Source organism: Myotis davidii, unplaced genomic scaffold, assembly GCF_000327345.1.
Source record: "Myotis davidii unplaced genomic scaffold, ASM32734v1 scaffold1, whole genome shotgun sequence".
In the NCBI taxonomy this organism is placed as follows: domain Eukaryota; kingdom Metazoa; phylum Chordata; class Mammalia; order Chiroptera; family Vespertilionidae; genus Myotis; species Myotis davidii.
This window is the reverse complement of record NW_006294681.1, coordinates 2,870,102-2,880,677: the sequence shown is the minus strand read 5'-3', so window position 1 is coordinate 2,880,677 and position 10,576 is coordinate 2,870,102. Positions and strand designations below refer to the sequence as shown.

The following is a 10,576-nucleotide window of genomic DNA, read 5'->3' as shown; positions in this document are numbered from 1 at the left end:
CTGGCTCTCCAGCACCAGAGAGAGGTACACTGGGACCTCGTCCACGTTCACGTTCAGATAAGAATTTTTTCAAAACTTCACAAAATGCAACATATTCTTTCTCCCTGTCATGCACACTAATCTTTTGTTGTTGTTGTACTAGGTTTCGTTAAACATGTATCATTTCCCTGTCATTTGATTTTACGATTCAGGAAGGGCCAATGGCCTTCTTTTTGGAACATCCTGCTGTTCAGAAAGGATTCTCAACCGGGGCTGCGGATGGGCTCTGAAGAAGGAAGGTGAAGGTAGCCCCCGTCCCCTGAAGTTGGAGGCACAACTGTGTGTGTGTGTGTTTCTGGAAAGAGGCTCCCTAGGTTTTGTTGGGTCCTCAAAGTGTCTATGACTCCCTCTTTGAGAGGGTCGTGAGAGAGAGAGCCAGAAAATTAGATTTGAGTTGATTTGGGATTGCTTTTCTTTTTTAAAATTGTTGTGGTTGTTGTTGTGTGATCTTTTTTCCATTGATTTTTAGAAAGAGCGGGAGGGAGGGGCGGGGAGCGAGAAAGGAAGAAACACTGATGTGGGAGAGAAACACCCCTTGGTTGCCTCCCACATGCATCCCAAGTAGGGTTGGGGATGGAACCTGCAACCCAGGTACGTACCCTTGACCAGGAACCAAGCCGGTGCCCCTTCGGTCTGTGGGCTGACTCTGTAACCACTGAGTCACACCAGCCAGGTCAATTGTTAAAACAAATTTTTATAAATTAATTTTCAGTTACAGTTGCCTTACAATGTTATATTAGTTTTAGGTGTACAATATAGTGATGAGATATTTACATTCTTTATGAAGTGAGCACCTGAAGGCGGGGACCCAGCCGACACCTGACACACTTCCTACCATGTTACTGACTACCTTCCCTCCCCTGTGCTTTACATTTGGGATTCCATTTCCACTTGGAAATGGAAAACTGATGACAGACCAATCCCTGAGGAGGGAAACCCAGTTTGCAATTAAACTGAGTGTCTCCCCCAAAGGCACAGGGGACTCCTGTCTCCATTGTGTCCCCTCCGGCAGTCATGACTGTCTCCTTCTCCTCCTGCACAGAGTGGGCTTGGAAAGTGCACCTACCACACAGGCCTGCTCTGAAGACTGAATGAGGTAATGCATGTGGAATTGCTGGGCGGCACTGGCACCGATGAAACGGGTTTACAATGTCAGCTATTGTGCAGTCTGCTCCTGCAGACGATGGTACCACAGGGAAGGCTGTCCCCATTGTATCTGCCCCGTTCTCGTGTGAGTGTGTTTGTTTTTACTGGGATGAATTATTTTCTCATTCATCAGCATCGAGGCCGATGGAAACTCAGGGCAACCTAGTGCATCTCGGGGCCTCTCTCCTGGGTCTGCAGGCAAAGCCAGAAGACAGACATGACTCCCTTTCTCCCTGTCTAGCTTCTGGAAGCTGGCCCCGGGACCTGAACGGCATCCCTGCCAAGCTAACCCAGGTTCCTGGACGCACAGGTGTGCCCACCCCTGCCAGATGGCAGACGGCACCTTAGTCATCACTCCCTTCACGAACCCAGCGAGCTCAGGACCAACCTCATGGTATAAAAATCAAATTAAATATAATAAAACAGGTCCTGGAAAGCTGCCTCAGCTGGCTGTCCTTATGAGGAAGAAGCTGAGGCGAGAGGGAAAGGCTTCTGCATCTGTTGCTGGCCCTCAGGACTCTGAATCCCGCTTTCTTATTTACAAGGTCCCCTGCATCCTTTGCGTCCACACTGCTCAGGCTTGGGGCTGGGGCCCCTGCAGCAGCTCCCCGGGTCAGCAGTCAGGATGCGGCAGACTTGGGCCGTACAGGACACAGGTGGGCAGTGGATCAGGTCCCAGCCTCCAAGGGGGAATGAAAGGCAAGCAAGCAAGTTCTCTGCCAGGAACCAGCTCCTCCTTTCCAAAGCTTGGTTTAAAGGGACACAGAGACAGGCTTTGCTGGTTTGAACAGCTCACACCTGGTAAAGAATGAGGATTTGTATGCCTGTAAGAGTTGGCCCTATTGGTTTGTAATCAGATGTTTTCGTGTGTGGGTTTTCCACTGGAAAAAAAGGCAGACCCTGTGTTACAAGCTGAACTGTATCCCCCAGCGCCTCAGAACGGGACTGTTTGGAGGTAGGGCCTTTGCAGAGGTAGTTACTGTGCACTAAGGTCTGTGGGTGGGCCCCAACTCCATCTGACTCGTGTCCTGATAAGAAGAGAGGAGGACACGGACAGGCAGAGAGAGGACCATGTGAAGACACCGGGAGAAGACGATGGCCATCTACCAGACAAGCAGGAAGGCCTCAGAAGGACCAACCCAGCCGGCACCTTGATCTTGGACCTCAGCCTCTAGAACCGTGAGAGAAGAAATGTTTGGTTTTTAAACCGCCCAGTCTGTGGCACTTCCTTACAGCAACCCCAGCACACTCAGACCCAGTGATGTTTTATTTGTCGTTCTCTTTTAATTGTTTAAATGAGTACCTATAGTAACAGTTTACAGGTCGGGCCAACCACATCAGAAAAGGAAAGAGGAAGAGCCCCCCACGTGGTTAAAGGCAGTGGTGCTATCGTGTTGGGGTGATGGACTGGCCGGAGTGAGTCTGATGGAACCCTGCTCCACCAATGACAAGGTACGTGCCCCACAGCAAGCTGCTCCACCTCCCCGGGCCTGCGTCCTTACATACAAAGTGGGAATGAGGGTGAGGGTGAGGATGAGGATGAGGGTGAGGGTGAGGATGAGGATGAGGATGAGGATGGGGATGGCGATGTCAGGGCTCACTGCTCAGCCTGCAGTGAGGATTCAAGGGGCTAACACGTGCAAGCATTTGCATGGTACCTGCACCTAGAAAGCACTCTCCCGGCGATTGTTTTGTTGTTATTACAAACCTGAGTCATGGCTCCACATCTGGAACCCCCTCCTTCCCACATGTGTGACCTTGAGGAGGTCACCGCCTCCCGGGGGCTGCTTTGCTGGAGAGGTGAAGACCACAGTGATAGCCGGGGACCCTCCCAGCTCTAACTTCTGTGATCCTAAGCGATATTGATATGAACCCTTCTGCAGGGAGGAATGAGACACCTCTGTGAGGTGTAAGAAGCATAACACCTTTGGGGGTTTCTATGCTTGTGTGTTCATAGTTGACAAACCCAAGTAAATGGGGATGCCTTTAAGGAATGACCTTCCAAATGATTCCCTTAAAAAAAAAAAAAAAGTCTGTATCCTTGAATTCTATAGACATGGACACAAAAAGGGGGCGGGGGTGGGGGGGAAGCAGCGAACGTCTACTTTTAAGCCGTGCAAAGTGACTGCAGTAAATCTGTTTAGGTATCATCGTGTTTGACTTTAAGAAAATGGCTGAGCTATGGGCAAGGTAATTCAAGAAGATATAAATGGCTGCATTATAATAAGCAGACACCTATTTTAAGCATGATCTATGTTTTTGAGAAAATTCATTACAATGAGTCTTACAATACCAACCTCTTCAATGAATTTTTCATGTCTGCATACCAAGATATATATAAAACGATCGTAATCATGTACCTTTGGGGCAACGCTGAGCGCCAGCTGTTTCTGGGATGATTTATAGGTTGCCACGCTCAAGGTTAATAATCAGGAGGAACAGGTTACAGTATGCAATGTATTGATGTCAGGTTAGAAGTTCAGTTAGTGGAGATAGCATGTTATAAGGAAGCACACACTTTTAATTATTTTCTAACCGCCACCCCCACGCACACTTTTCTGCAATAAACTAAAAATAAACGACGTTTTACATAGATGAAATCCCCTCTGCCAGCATATCTTCTGGTTACTGTTGGCGTTATTTAAAGGGAAACCGCAGCCAGGAATTATTAGTGTGCATCTGAAAGCACAGCTTGAAGGTACTTGAACATCTGTGCAATGGGCCTGCGTCTCCGCTGCGATGGAGTTTGATCAGCATCAAGGTAATTACGCCCGTATTGAATGGCAGCCTTTTGCTGCCAGCAGGTTTTCTAGCAGGATTTTCAGAGACGTGACGCACACAAGCCACAAATCAACCTCCAAAAGTGCTAAGATGTAACCCGCCTCCCATTGGAGAAAAAATTATTGCACCAGTTTCGTAAAAATCTCAGAAATCAAGACTGACTTATCTTGTCCTGGGACACTTTTAAAAATAATCAGTGAGGAGAAGAAATGTTCTCTGGAGAGGGCTCACTGTGTTCCCCTCTCGCCATCGCTCGTGTGGACGAGGCTCTCTCCTCTTTCGTTTCTTCATTCTCTTACCCCAGTTCACCTACAAGGCAGCTTCCGCGTGTGTTTATTGTGTATAGATGTGTTTATTTTTGCTTATATTTTTCAAAACGTGTATTGCTTTGTGTGCATATACACATAACAGTTAATTATGTAAATGGTCTTTTGTTATGTGTCATTCTACTTTTTTAATTTTCATGAGTTTATCTTCTTTTTTTAACAGCTTTATTGAGGCATCATTGGCTTAAATTACACTGAACATGTTTAGATAAGGTTGGACACCTGTGAAACCATCACCACCATCAAGATAATGAACATATCACCCTCAAAGGTTTCGTCCTGTTTCTTTGTAACCCCCCCCCTCTCTCTCCTCCAGCCCCTCATCACCAGGTAACCACCGGTCTGCTTCCTATCACTATAGATTAGTTTCCATTTTCTAGGATTTTCCATAAATGGAATTATATGGCATATAGTCCTTCTTTTTTTTTTTTGTCTGACTTCTTTTTAAAAAATTCTCACCCAAGGATATTTTTCCATTGATGTTTAGACAGTGGAAGGGAAGGTGGGAGGGTGGAAGGGGAGAGTGAGAGAGAGAGAAAGTGAGAGAAACACATTGATTGGTTGCCTCTGGCAAGCACCCAGACCAGGTCTAGGGATTCAGTCTGAAACCAAGTTAAGTGCCCTTGACTGGGAATTGACACTCTAACCCAGGGGTGGGCAAACTTTTTGACTGGAGGGCCACAATGGGTTCTTAAACTGGACCGGAGGGCCGGAACAAAAGCATGGATGGAGTGTTTGTGTGAGCTAATATAAATTCAAAGTAAACATCATTACATAAAAGGGTACAGTCTTTTTTTTTTTAGTTTTATTCATTTCAAATGGGCCGGATCCGGCCTGCGGGCCATAGTTTGCCCACAGCTGCTAACCACTGAGCAAACCAGCTAGGGCAAAAATCTTGATTTTTTTTTTTTTTTTACTGAAATAGTTGAGGGGAACTGTCATTAGGTCTGGTGCAGGGAAAAATTGGAATCTGAATAAATTTCTATTTTATTCAACACCTATCAACTACTTCATTATGGGACATACCCCAGAGGTAAGAGGCTCCTGAAGTGAGGCCTTTAGCCCTCCCCCTTAAACAGCATGTGAGAGCTGGAAAAAGCAGGAGGAAATCAGGTCCAACCTTCTCAAGCTACAGGTGAAGGAACTGACTATCTCCAACCCACAGAGCTAGAGGCAGGTACTAACACTCAGGTGCACTAACCAAAGCCCAGACCTCCTTCCTCCAGCACAGTGTCCTTCCTCCCACTTTGCTCTAGGTGAAACCCTTTTAGAGTAATCATCAGGGGCGATGCAGGCGGGAAAAGAAAGGAGCAGATATATTGTAAATAATCACGGTATCATTTTAGGTATTTTTCCTTAAGACACACGTCAATTCAGAGAAACATAGATAATGATAGCTGACATCATGGCTATGTGCATGCATTTTATGTGGATTATCTCATTCAATCTGCACAAAAGCCCAATGATGTGAGCGCTATTATTGTCTTATTTATTTACTTATTTATCATCTATTTTATTGATTGTTTTAGAGCCAGAGGAAGGGAGAGGGATAGAGAGATAGAAACATCTATGAGACAAACATCATGAATTGGCTGCCTCTTGCACAGCCACCACAGGGGATTGGCCTCACCACCCAGGTATGTGACCCAACCAGGAATGGACCAGTGGCCTCTCGGTTTCTGGCTTGACGCTCAACCACTCAGCTGCACCGACCAGGCTGTCATTCCTGTTTTATAGAAGACAAAATAGGTTGGAAATGTTAAGTAACATGACTAAGGTGCCACAACCAGAAAGTGGCAGGCCAAGAACCTGAGTGAAGGACTCTGATGGGTAGGTCTGTGTCCTTAACCATCACCACACAAGTGGGTTGTTTCTCTGCCTCCATATTCCAGCTGTGGACCCGAGGCACAGCCCAGCGCGGCAGAGTTCTGAGTGACAAGTTATAGCAACCAATCTTGTCTCATTGAAGCAGAAAGAGAAAAACTCACGGACTCCAGGTTCTAAGAGGCACCTGGGACTTTCCTGGGTCCCATCTATGCTCCATCCCGTGTCCCATTTTGTCAGGAGCAGGTCAGTTACTTCAGCCCAAATTCCCAACACTTACATACACACATCTTTCTTCTCTTCACCCAGTGGCAGGAGAATTGTGAAATGTCCAGGAGTGAAATCTCAGCTTCAAATACAGTGGAACCATCGCTACCTCCTGGAGGAAGCTCAGAGCTGTGGTACCATAAAACAGAATGGTTGCAAGTGATGATGAAGTCCTACCATCCCATGTCTGCCCTATTCACAGGTGACATTTTCCTAAGTCAAAAATGGTCATATGTTGGCAATGTCATTTGGTTCCATTTCGGAGCAAGATTTTTTATTCTACCTTTACTGTTGCTAGCACGGAGTCTTTTTTTTTTTTTTTAATTCTCACCCGAGGATATTTTTCCACTGAGTTTTAGAGAGAGTGGAAGAGAGAGAGAAAGACAGAGAGAAATATCAATGTGAGAAAATACACACACACACACACACACACACACACACCGATTGGTTGCCTCTTGCATACACCTTGACCAGAATCAAACCTGGGATCCTTTGGTCTGCAGACCGATGCTCTATGTACTGAGCCACACTGGCCAGGGCACTAGCACTAGCACTGAGTCTTTAACACGCTATTCTGCTGCTCCTCAAGGGCACTGTGTCTGAGAAACGGGGTCATGGTAAACTTGGCGAATCAGCCCATTGCATGTCTTCTTTCACTCAGAAGCAAGTGCTTCGGTAAGCAGTCACTGTATGTGCACGTGAGGTACCTTGTGATCAATAAGGCATGCCTCAAGACTGTGGGAGTCACATAGGAGGAAGATGGTAGGAAGGAAAACAAATGTAATCCAAACCCAGAAGGAGTGTGTATCCCAATGAGGAGGGATTGCTACCTCTTTGGTATGGAAAGGGTCCCGTGAAGTTCAGATGCCACCAGGAGACTGGCTGCCCCTCTTGGGCATGGATGGCACCATATTGGCACGGAGGGTTCATCACTGCCGTGGACAGTTTGATACATGGCTTCCCTCCCACCCTCCATGGCCACGTACTTCATGAGCCAGTTGAGCAAGCACTGAGCCGCTGGGGCTGCAGCTGACTAATACCCATAGAGTCAGTCACCAGGGCCACCACACTTACTAAAGGAGCCTCCTGCTCTCCCAGGGGCTGTGGGTGAATATTACACGCTACTGTCTGTGCCTGTTCTCAGAGGTCAACCCATACTCTTTCCTTAACCTGTTCACCAGCTCTTAAATCTCACTCTTTACTATTTCCTTACTATATGGCCAAACAATGAACCACTACCCATAGAGCCTGACTTTGGCTCATATCTCCTTCGAGGTAAAAAAAACAATGTTAAACTGAGTGGAAAGATTTCTTTAGCATCTTTCAGGACCTTCCCTGACCCAGGTGTAAGTGTTTAGCTGTCTATTTCTGGTTGGCACCAACATATTGTGCAAAACCATCTACAGGGTGGGGCAACAGTAGGTTTATAGTCATGAGTATGCAAAGCACAGAGTTTATTCTTGTATTATTATTTCTTAACTATTGCATTATTTTCCATATGAACAAGTGTAATCCTACTTTTGCCCCACCCTGTAGCTCAGATCAATTCTTTTCATTTTCAGTCAACTGAGCAGGAGGATTCTCTGTGAGGCCCAGGTGTGGGTCGAAGTAAGCGACATAACATAGTAGGCGGACGCAGACTGAGTGTGTGAGCTACCTGCTCATACAGTCTCTGTGTGCCTTCAGGGTCTGCTCAGCCTGAGTGACGGTGCCTCTGAGAATGCCTGAGTCAGTGGCCACCGCATGATGTGCTCACAGGCATCTGACCAGGACACTGATGCACCTGCCATTTCCTGCTCTGCAGGCTCTGTTTCGATGATGTTTTCCGTGACGTAGACGGTGTGATGTCTTTGGGGAAAGAGACCATCAGTGACCCTTTGGCACAGAGCCTTGAAACGAGAAGATGACGAGGCCCTGCTGCCCAACCAGGCAGAAGCAAACTTCCGATGCCCTCGCTTGTTGGGGTGGAGAAGAAAGCACTTCTGTAGACCAGTGTCTGCATGGAAGGCACCAGGGGCTGCGTCGTTTATTTCAGTAGGGAGACCGCACTGGGAAGGGTGGCACACAATTAGAGCGACCACTTTTTCACTTTATTTTGTATTTTTTAACTCTCACCAGAATGACTTTTATTTGTATTTCCTACAGAAACAGTGAGCACTTTTGTCCAGACACGAGAGAAGGTAAATGCCGTTTTGAAGAGTCTTCTGTCACAAATCCGAGATGGGCTTGTTCAGCAAAACCCAGTGCTGTTCCTTCAGCGCTTTGCAAATGGACCCTCCTTCCACGTGTCCCCATTTCCTGGGGCTTATGGACCCAGCCGTAGTCTCCGTATTTAGAATCAAAGGTTCCTTTCTGAAGACATCTTAATTTTAAGGTAAAACATGACCAAAGTTCCTAAATTCCCACCTTCTTTTCACACTTGAGTATGTACCTGTAAAATCTGAGGAAGATATAATCCCACTGATTGTGGAACGTGGCAACCTGCCTCCCGATAAACTGAGGATTATGGGAAAGAGAGATGCAAACACCTGCCCAGCAGAATGACCCAGCCTGTTGTCAAATGGTTCAGAATGATTTCAGGTCCGTGTTCTGTGGGCTCCTTGCCTCCTCTCTTAATTTCCTTACCCAGGTGAACACTGCTCAGAAATGAGCAGTTGATCCATTTGGCAAGTGGCTCAGAATTAATCCATGGGGTGCTTTACAATCTTCATGAATAACGATCAGATCTGTGAAATCTCTTGAGCTGCACGGTGGAATCATCATTTTCAGAGCCAGCCCTCTTCTGTAATAAACATGTGAGCTGTTCACAGGGTTGTAGGGCTCTCCCATGAGGTCAGACTGATGTTGTAGTGAGGACCTTGGGAGAAGTTTGTCTGTGGAAGGAAGAAGCAAGTCCATCTGCAGCTTCATCAGAAGCCACCTCCTCATTGCTAGGTCCACTGTGGTCTCATCGTACGCTCGCTGGTTGTCCATGGTCATGGGTATGGACTTTGGTGGAGCCGTATCACTAAGAGCCTCTCTCTCTCCTTTAAGTTTTCTCTCAGCTGCCAACCTTCCCTTCTCCTGCTGCTGTTCCCACCACATGAACATTAAGAGGTATTGCTATTTGTTTCTAATCTCCGAGATGCTGAAGTCTGGAGGGAAGGCAGAGACTTTGGGGGGTTGGACCCCGCTTTCTCTCACTCCATCATCAATGACTGCAGCCTCCTGGGGTTCTTTGGTGGCGCCTTTGCGTTTCAGGCCTTTCTCTCTGCTACTGCTGCTGGTCTTCTCCATGGTGCTTGCTCCTTGGCGTCTGTATGGACACGAGCCCTCATTTATTCACCTTGGTTAGGTCCCTGCCATTCGTTCTCCAAAACCCATCTAGCCTCTGCTTCACCCTGCAGGTCTCTAACCACTTCTGTTTTAATTCCTCTATTAATGACCGTCCTTAATCAGAAGCAACAGTGACGGACTCTGGCTGATGGATGTACCCTGCAACCCCCAGCATCTTTGGTGAGAGGACCTATCCCTGCAGTTCTCTAAGGTGCAGCACAGTTCCTGGTTACTATTTGCTAGAGATGGTCGGCATGCTTTAGGGACCTCCATCCACTTCTTTGACCAGAGTAGCCTTTGCTTCACTTCGTGGGGAGAACGGAAATGAGGATTCTCCTAATTGTTGAGATGATACACTGGTAACTGTGGGAGGGATTTGGGATTTCACAAAATCTCCTGGGAGAGGACTTTGGTCAAAACTCTATTTCTTCCCCAAAAGCTCCCTCTCTGCCCAGCCAGTGTTGCTCAGGTTTGAACAATATAGGTCCCTGGTTCCATCCCCGGTCAGGGCACAGGCCTGGGTTGCAGGCTCAGTCCTAGGAGGGGACCTGCAGGAGGCAGCTGAAGGCTGTGTCTCTCTCTCTCTCTCTCTCTCTCTCTCTCTCTCTCTCTCTCTCTCTCTCTCTCTCTCTCCTTCCTTCCTTCCTTCCTTTCTTTCTTTCTTTCTTTCATCTTGTGGACCAGGAGAAATATTCCAACATGGGAAAATCATGTATTCTATGTACTTCCTTTCTAGAATGATGTTCCAAGGCAGTGGGGCTCTGATCTTACGACCGCAAAACTTTGCAAAGGCACAACCCTAGCCCCAAGTCACACCAGAACGAGAGGGTGGAGTTTACCAAGGTTCAGACCAGGCTGGGTGATGGAGAGTGATGGAT

The 10,576-nt window shown here is 47.1% G+C and overlaps 2 pseudogenes; both read right to left on the bottom strand.

The window, feature by feature from the left end:
* Positions 1-8,522: 8,522 nt before the first annotated feature.
* LOC102769909 lies at positions 8,523-9,659 on the bottom strand (annotated as a pseudogene).
* Positions 9,660-10,034: 375 nt separating this feature from the next.
* LOC102769628 overlaps positions 10,035-10,576 on the bottom strand; it is a 4,781-nt pseudogene continuing 4,239 nt past the window's right edge.